Genomic DNA, 9009 nt, shown 5'->3' with positions numbered 1-9009 from the left:
GACTAAAAATAACTTGTTTGATCAATATTTTCATAATATCATGCGTCATTGTTCTTTTCATACGTGCAAATTCGCGTAACTCGGTCGTAAAGAATGGCTTTTGTTACTGCAAGGTCAAAAATGAAGGCATTATGTCCTTTGCAGTCTTTTCAGCTGCGTCTAACTATGGGCTTGCATGAGTTTGATTTCCAGTAGTCTCAGCTTCAATAATATTGGCTAGTATTTGTTACAGTTATTGTTAGTTGTTGACTGCCTACTTACATTACATTTCAAAAAGAGTTAAAACTTAGAAATAATTTAAGTGGTACTTTTATAAAAAAAAAACATGTATTTTTCAATTCTAAATACTGATTTCAATTAGAACTAAATACCAAAAAAACTTTAATCCAAGTAAGCTTTAAAACTCTATAGCAAAATTTAGGTATCTAAATATTTGAAACGTAACTTAGCCTTGTAGTTTAAAATAGAATAAATAGAGGGCATGCCATTTTGTGTACAAGTACAAATTAAACTTCTCATACATAATGAGCAGACAACTCTAATTTATCACATTTGCTGACAGGCAGTAGTTTGCAAAGCTTGTATTGTTTTAGCAAGCAAGTTTAATCCATTTCAATGTCAGACAAAATTTTTAAAATATTCTTACATGCTTAATATTAAAGAAACTGACTTTATAAAAAGGCCTGGCATATAAAAGCTGAGTTTGAATTGAAAATTGAATGAAAATGCGAAGCATTTTTTTGATCAAATAGTTCCTATTTTTAATTTTTCTAGAAAGTATAATTTATTCAAAATAGCTATTTTATTTTAATTTTTTGTTAATTCTAGTAAGCTTTATTATTATTGAAATGTACTGTTAGCTGAGCTACATTATTTTTAATTAACAGGTCATTTCGGAAATCAAACAACTCGGTTTTAAACCACAGTTTGTTGTCAAAATCTAAGGTTGGACCAAATAACACTAAATCTACTATTATGTGTGATAAAATAGAATAAAAATACTGCAACTAAATATTTTAGAAATGATAAACTCTACTTTAATTGTGTATAAAGATGCTGGCACTGTCAAACTATGCGTTAGTCCTGGCAACAGCGAGCTTGAAAAGCTGTAAAACCATAATTATCGGTAATACCGACATATCTTTGGTTCTAATGCAATCCAACTGCAATATCTTATTGCCATTGCTGTCAAAATGCCAAAAGTTACTGCACAACTGACACAAAACTTGGAGGTTAAGGTGAAGCATTTTGGGAAAATTAGAAAAACATTTAAAAGCATTGGAAAAGCATACCAATGTGTTTCGGTGTTAGCATTGTAAGGCGAAAATGTCCTATAGAGGGTATAAAAACTCTCTATAGGGTTATAAAAAGGGGTGTAAAGGGGTATAAAAAACCATAGTAATTATCTAATGCAAACAACCCCTAGTAAAAACATCAAAATTTGATATATGAACTGTACATACTAAAAATTAATAATAAAATAGTATGTTAATCTTAGTAACTATAGTCAGCAACAGTAACTTGAGTGTATTTAGTAGTACTGATCTGCAATAACATGTAACATTAAAATGTACTATGTGCAGTATATACCGTAGTAAGTTCTTATCTTTGAAACAGATGTGTAACATTAATTTCGATTTTAGCTTAAATAAATTTAGCTTACTAAACACACATTTCAAGCCAAGATTTAGCATTTATTCTCAACTATTTTTCAACTATTTCAACTACTGAACTCGACTTTTTCATCAGCTAAAACTTTATCACCTATCTGTTTCCACTTTCGTTTTTACTATAATCTATATCGAATAACGCTGAACTGACAAGAAGCAAGCATGGTATCTATTTTAGGCATGGTGGGAGAGATTTCAGTAAATAGCATATTGAAATTTTCATTATCAGGATGTATCCGGAACACTAAATGCCAAACTTGAATTTCGAAAGAATGCTTGTTGATGTCAAAAGATGAAAAAAGCCGTATGAAAGGAACGAAAAAAACATTTTGTTCTGCATCGTAAGGCAAAAAACCGCATAGCAAGAACATCGAAACCGGGTGTTCATTGTATTGAAATTGTTGTTCTTAGCAAGCACACTGTACAGCAGTAGTCGTAACTATGGGAGAACTTAAATTAAACACAATATTTAGTATTAATTCATAGACTATTAAGTATTTATTAAATAAATTATGAGAATATGCATAAACAGAAAGCTATGGATTTTCTTCGTGTGACAGATATCAGATATCAACTGATATTTGCTTTTTAGTTTGGTTTTGGTGTAACATAGCGTTATCTGCATATTATTACCAAAATTCAATGAAAAGTAAGTTTATGATTTTTAAATAAATTGGCTAAATATAACATGAGTTTTGAACATATGCACACGTGTCACTTCAAAAAACAAATTGACAGCCTTTGCAGTGTTATAGTATCATCCTAATATTTTGTTGGCTAGCGCTTATTGTCAATCACAGGATTGAGTAAAATGGGTGGTCAATAAATATATCATATTTTTTTAGAATACTTTTGGTGGCAGGCAGTGTGTTTACAGAATAGCTTTTTTAAATACACCTAGCATATATGGTTTAAATTAATGACCAAGTTAGTTTATGTCATAACTGAAAAAAAACATGAAAAATATCTCCTATGAGCACTGCTGTACATGCGTTTTACATGTTTAAGTTAAAATGGAAATATATCTAGCCATTTACATTCTAAAGCAGTTTATATTTTGCTTGTAATGCTAATAAAGCTTTGATTTGGTTTCAACCTCATTTAATTTTTTGAAGAGAGATTTATGTTATTTTATTACCTATTTGCTGCCTATCATTATAACAGTCTGGGCAGTATTTTAGTTCAAACCCTCACGCTAATCGCTGCTCAAGTTGCTGTCTTTTTTGTAATGAAATCACTAAAGTATTTAATATTAAAATATTTATTAAAATATTTAATAAATGCTATAGCGTGTTTCCATGTTTAAGACCCTAATAGTCTCCAACTATCATAGTGGCAAAAAAAACTTATTAGACATTCAGTTTTTGTGCTAGCATAAATATTTTTGACATTTTGGAGTTGCTTTTCCTACCTAATTTGACAAATGTGTTCGTGCTATTCATTATTTTAAACAAGTGCCTAATAAAATATGCTGAGATTATAATTCATTCTACTTAGTAATTTGTGATGGATTAAAATTACAAAAACAAGATGGTAGCAAAACTCAAAACAATTGTTTTTAATTTCGCTGGTTTAAAATAATTTACGAAATAATAGTCACTCTGTTTATTTACGCTGTTTATGGCATGTTAAATTTTCGATGCTCTCAAGAAAACATGCACAAACAATTTTTTAACTATAGAAAACAGAAAAATTTTAAATATAACATAATATACTATCCTATCACATAACTATACTGTACTAGCAGAGTGCCCGGCTAGGCACAGGAATTAAAATCAGCTTATAAACAGTAAGAGGCAATGTAGTTGCCTGCTACTTGCTATTAGCTCAGCACACCGCTAATGGCTAGTTTGAGTAAGCTTACTAATAAAAGCTGTGAGAACTAGCATAAAATTACGTTGTGCTGTAACAGAGAGCATTAGCCTATTTTCATCCACATATCGACATATATTGCCCAATGAATCATCAATCTCACGTAGCGTAAATGTTGAAGTATCTTCCTGGTGAACAGAAGGTTGCGAGATCAAATTTTCTGCGATACGACTTTTCCATTCTTAAATTTTAATAGCTATAGCTGGACAAACTGATCTACACACAGACAAACACGAACTTTGAGATTTATATACAGTAAGTTGTCGAATTACGACCGTGTTTAGTTCTGGTCGGCCAATCAAAGACGATTAAGACTTAGGTCGATTTTGTATATTCTGTCGAGTCTGACCTTACTTAAATTAATTTAGCTTACTAAACACATACTTGAAGGAAGTTTTCGTACCCTATGTATTTTAGCAAACTTCAAACTTTTGCCTGAGATTTATCATTTGTTTGTGAATCCGTTTTCACCATAATGGATAAAGCTGAACTAGCCATGGCAAGCAATGCATATCTCTTAATAATGTATATAATAGTACACAAATCACCAAATTTAAATTTCGAGAAAAATTATTGTTCTCGTGTGGCAGAAAAAATTCTCCTTAACAAAAAAACATCAAAAAAATTAACGAGAATAACGAAGATTGGCTTTTGCTATGCCTTTGGCTGACCTGTCTGACCTTTTCACAAACATGGTCGTTAAGTAGGGTTAACGTATGTTGCATAGGTCGTAAGTCGACGACTTACTGTATATAGATTTAGTGCTAGTGTGCCCAGGTTGTGCTACAATTGAACCAGTTGAATCCTATCGGACTTATAATGAAATGAGGTAGTTATAATTTCGAGTTATAACTAAAACTCTGGTAGTCTAGTGTACTGTGAGAGCTTGTCAAGAGTGGCGGTAAAGCACAAAAAAATACACAGTTATTCTGGTTTTCCGGAGGGTGTTAAAGTGTCAGACTATCAGGTTGAATGTTACGGGTTCGAACCTCACTGAATGCAATCTTTTACTAAGTATACAGAGTATGCTTAGTAAAAGATTATCAAGTGCACTAACATACTATCTGCATTAAGACTGTTATTTGTGAAAGAAATGCGTTAGGTCAGTCACAGACATCAATAACAACTGATGCGAAACTTATGGATCCAGTGTAGTCAGTGATTGGTAGACTATCAAGAGAGTTATATTATTATTCTAAGGGCAGTATGTGTCATCTCTCATAAATAAAAGAAATGGTAATAATTCATGATACCAGGTAGTAAACTCATTATTGAGCAGCAAAAAATAATGTTAATACTGATATCATTTGCTATTATGATTAACAACTTTCTACAACCATTCTCATCTGCATCAGTCCAGGAGTATTCTTTTAAGTGACAACAACATAAACATTGATAATGCTGGTAAGTCTATGAATATCGGTAAATAATGTGTGATGAGTATTATAGGGAAAGTTACTTTGGCTGTTGGTCGTGTTTTTAATTTGTATACTTTGGATGCGCTGCATCCGTAATAATGACCAGAACCAGTTTCGTCAAATGGCAGCTACAACCTTGATGGCACCAAAATGCACCTCTTGGTGAGTAGATTCTATATATTACTTTCGTTGAATATCTAGACAGGTTATGTAGCAAATTTCTTTATGCCGTGGTATGTTAAGTTATAATTTTCCAAAGAGACTTGAAGTTATAAGTTCACTGCTGTTTATTTGCATGATGCTAAACACCGTGAAATCTGAAATGCATACATATACCGTGATAATAATGCGCAATGATACAATATGGTATAGTGTGCCATAATATAATGCATGAGTAAAAACACAAGAAATAACTCAGCAAGTACAAAAAATAGCACAATAAACAGCAAATATGTGATAGCAGAATTAAACAACTGTTGTATATAATATTATGTAATTTACCTTTGCTTCTTCTTTGGATAAAATGTAACATATGTAGTAGGTAATATTATTGACCAAAATTGGTAATAAACAGATAAATTGTAGCCTTCCATTATGGGCTCTAAAAAACCTACTAACTAGGGCTGACAGAACACGCAGGACCGGCCAAAAGGTCAAAGCTGGACACGAACTCTATTGGTCAACAGGTGATGACACTACTCCCGTGTCCAATCACACCTAGACAGCACAACAACTGCCAGCAAGAAAGCCCGCGAACGCAGCAAAAAACAGCTATTCCTAATACCTAAAGACAATTAGCCGCTGCTTCTGTCAAATCAATTATTTTACTGTAGATAATGGCTATTATAAGGCGTACGATAACAAGTGTGCTAACCATAGTTTATTATCAACAAGTACAATTCTTACAGGTTATCCTCCTTTATCCGCTGATCCTGTAATTTGCAGTTCTTTGAGGGTATCGAGGCTTAAATGCCTTCTCAGCCGACAGAGTTGAGTAGTTTCTTGACTCATGATTATGGTGTCTAGTCCTTCTTGTTTTTGAATGGCATGTATTATCGATCTCAAATTAGGGTACTCGGGTTGCCGCTGGCTGAGGTTTGGCCTCCTGGGTGTTCATACTTAGGAAATGGGTTTCTCTTTGTGTCGAGGTATTCGAGAGCAAATGACTTCACTCCAAGTTCTACACTTTGATGCTACATTCGGAATTTGCACTTTTTTCTTTTTTACATCACCCTCGAGATGCTGCCAAACAGGGTATTTCTTGGTAGTAGATGGTAGTTTAGTAGAGAAAGCTGGATCTCTCTGCAAACATTGGCTGTGTTGCTGAAGTTTGACAAGTACGGGTGGCTTAGAGGAATAGTGTCGAGCTTGGGAGCAAAGGATCTTGGCCTCTCACACTATGCTTTTCCGAGGTCGGGGGTTCAAAATAGGCTTTCCCCGATGCTTAGGATACAAGTTTGTGTAGCATATCTCCAGCGGTGTGTGGTCTGTTTTTTTAAAGGAGACTTATAGTTGATCAACATCTTTCATACAACAATCTGTTTTAGCCATGCGGGCAAATTGGCGGCAGTCCTTGCTTACTTTACTTGTCGGCTGAGCCTGTCAACATTGTTATGAACTCTCCCTTTTCAGTACATGATTGAGAAATTCTAAGGAGCTAAAATCTTCATCTATTTAGCAAGTTTACCTTGAGGGTGGTTTGTTTGAAGTAACCAGCCAAGAGATGCGTGGTCCGTTCGAACCATGAAATGTTGTTTATACAACTGAGATTTAAAGTGTAGTAACGCTTTGACTATCGCCCATAATTCTTGTCGGGTGACGCAATAGTTATGTTCTTCTGCAGACATAATGTTGGTGAAGTACACCAAGGCATTTTTTTCTCCCTCTTGTCGTTGAGACAATATAGCTCCAAGGCCGACTGCACTAGCGTCGGTGTCTAGTATCAATAGGTAATTGTACAATCTGAATAGGCCAGAGTCGGTGAAGTGACAAGTTTTATTTGTGTGGTAAATGCCAATTGGCATACCTCCTTACTGTCAAATGGCTTGTTGTTAAAACTCATTTGTGTCATCTAATGCTCCTACCAAAACGGCAAGAAAAACAATGAGTTTCAGAGATTGATGCAATAATGAAGTGGACCAACAGAACAGAACTGAAGGCAATTGCTGCGGAGATCGCAGCAATGAACACTCAACTAAATTGTTGTTACATGTATATGCAGCGCAGTAAAAATTTACAAATTTAGAACACTCAAACAAAAGACCAAGTCACTTCCACTATACACACCGCGTGTTATTTATCAAGATTTATAGACTTGACATAGTTATCGATGTTTATGTTAGTTTACCTAGATAAATATTCGTAAACTTGTGCAGACCAGAGTTACTGTAGAAAACTTTAATCTCATTAGCAAATGATTTCAATATTAACATTATTTGTTGCTGTTCACTATTGAATTTATCACCTATTATCACGAATAATCACCATTTTTTGCTATTTGTGAGTAACGATTCATACTGCAATTGAAATAATAATATAATTCTCTTGTTAATCTGCCAATCACTGATTACGATTGATCACTAATTTCCGTACCAGTCGCTATTAATTTCTGTGAACTAACATATTTCTTTCAATAACACTTTCCGACCCTGCTAGAAAGACCAATCGCCTTTTTAAAATTTTGAATTTCTTGTTTCTCCTTGTTGTTTTCCATGTTGTATTTTCTGTTTTATATATTTTTGTATTCTATAAAAAGCATCAAAATTTTCCTAATCATATTCAGCTTTGAGTACTTTTATTACAGACAAACTTGCACAGAAACTTTAGTGAATTTTCTCAGAAAGTGTCAACACTTTTAATCAATCGCAATTGTTTTTGATGTTTGAAGTAATCTGACTGCCAGGATGTTTCCAAATACAAATCTACCAAACTTAATCCCGATTAGAACACTCAGATCAAACAAAAGTATAAATATCATGTCTATCGTTTTTAAAATATCGGCAGAATAGAGACGCGTCATGCTGCAACTTAAACGCAATAGCCGATGTCAACTGTACTAACGATAGCAAATAGTAACGCCATTTCACACGTATTTTTCTCCTGAGCATTTTAATTTCGATCAAGTTTTGGCGAAATTAATTTGGAAACATCCTGACAGTCAAATCACTTCCGACATCACAAACGATCACAAATGATAGAAAAATATTGATGCCTTCTGATAAACTATATTAAAAATTTTTGTAAGTTGTTGGTTAAATCGTCACAATCATGTGCTTACAACTTAGTCCAAACTGTAGCTCAAGCTTGCGTTAAGTGAGGTGACACTTAAACTAAAACTACTGAAAGAAAATTTATGTTCTCAATGTCTTAACTAATAACAAAAGTGTAAATTTGATCAATGTGCAGCATGTTGACTGTAAAAAATCTTTTTATTTGCTTAAGCTGGTTTTATGTTAATCAATTAAAAAAATTGTATAGCTAGCCGCAAGAGCTAAGAGGTATAGATTTATTAGATAATCATCTCGGTTACCCAGTATAGGTAGTGCAGCTAGTATAGATATACTAACTAGCTTTATACTTATATAGCTAGCAAGGCTATAACACTAGTTACTATTGCAATAACACTTGGTATAGCTAATTACTAGGTTTATTTCAAAAGTGAACGTTGAACATTCTGCTGCTAGGTACTTTGAAGATGTGAGTGAATATTTGAAAGGACCCATTGAACCGTGTTTAGGTGAATCTATCTTTCAACTCTACATTAAACAATGAAGTCTCGCTAATGTAACAACATGATTTCAATTGAATCATTATTCTATTTATAATTGGTAAAGACGTATGTGCTGGCCACACCTTTCTATGCGATGTCGATCTAGCACTCATCGCCTGTGGGGCTCAAGTGTATTTAGGAATGCCCAATTAAGTTTGTATTTCTGTACAATATAATTAACTAGCTGAAAGCTTCAATGCAAACAAAAGATTTTCAATAGCTGTATGTTACTATGAAACGCTGTTAAGGCAAATAAACAGCAACAAACATTCACGCAGAA

This window comes from Watersipora subatra, chromosome 11, assembly GCF_963576615.1.
Source record: "Watersipora subatra chromosome 11, tzWatSuba1.1, whole genome shotgun sequence".
Classification (NCBI taxonomy): domain Eukaryota; kingdom Metazoa; phylum Bryozoa; class Gymnolaemata; order Cheilostomatida; family Watersiporidae; genus Watersipora; species Watersipora subatra.
The sequence above is the reverse complement of the archived record's forward strand: the minus strand, read 5'-3'. Positions refer to the sequence as shown.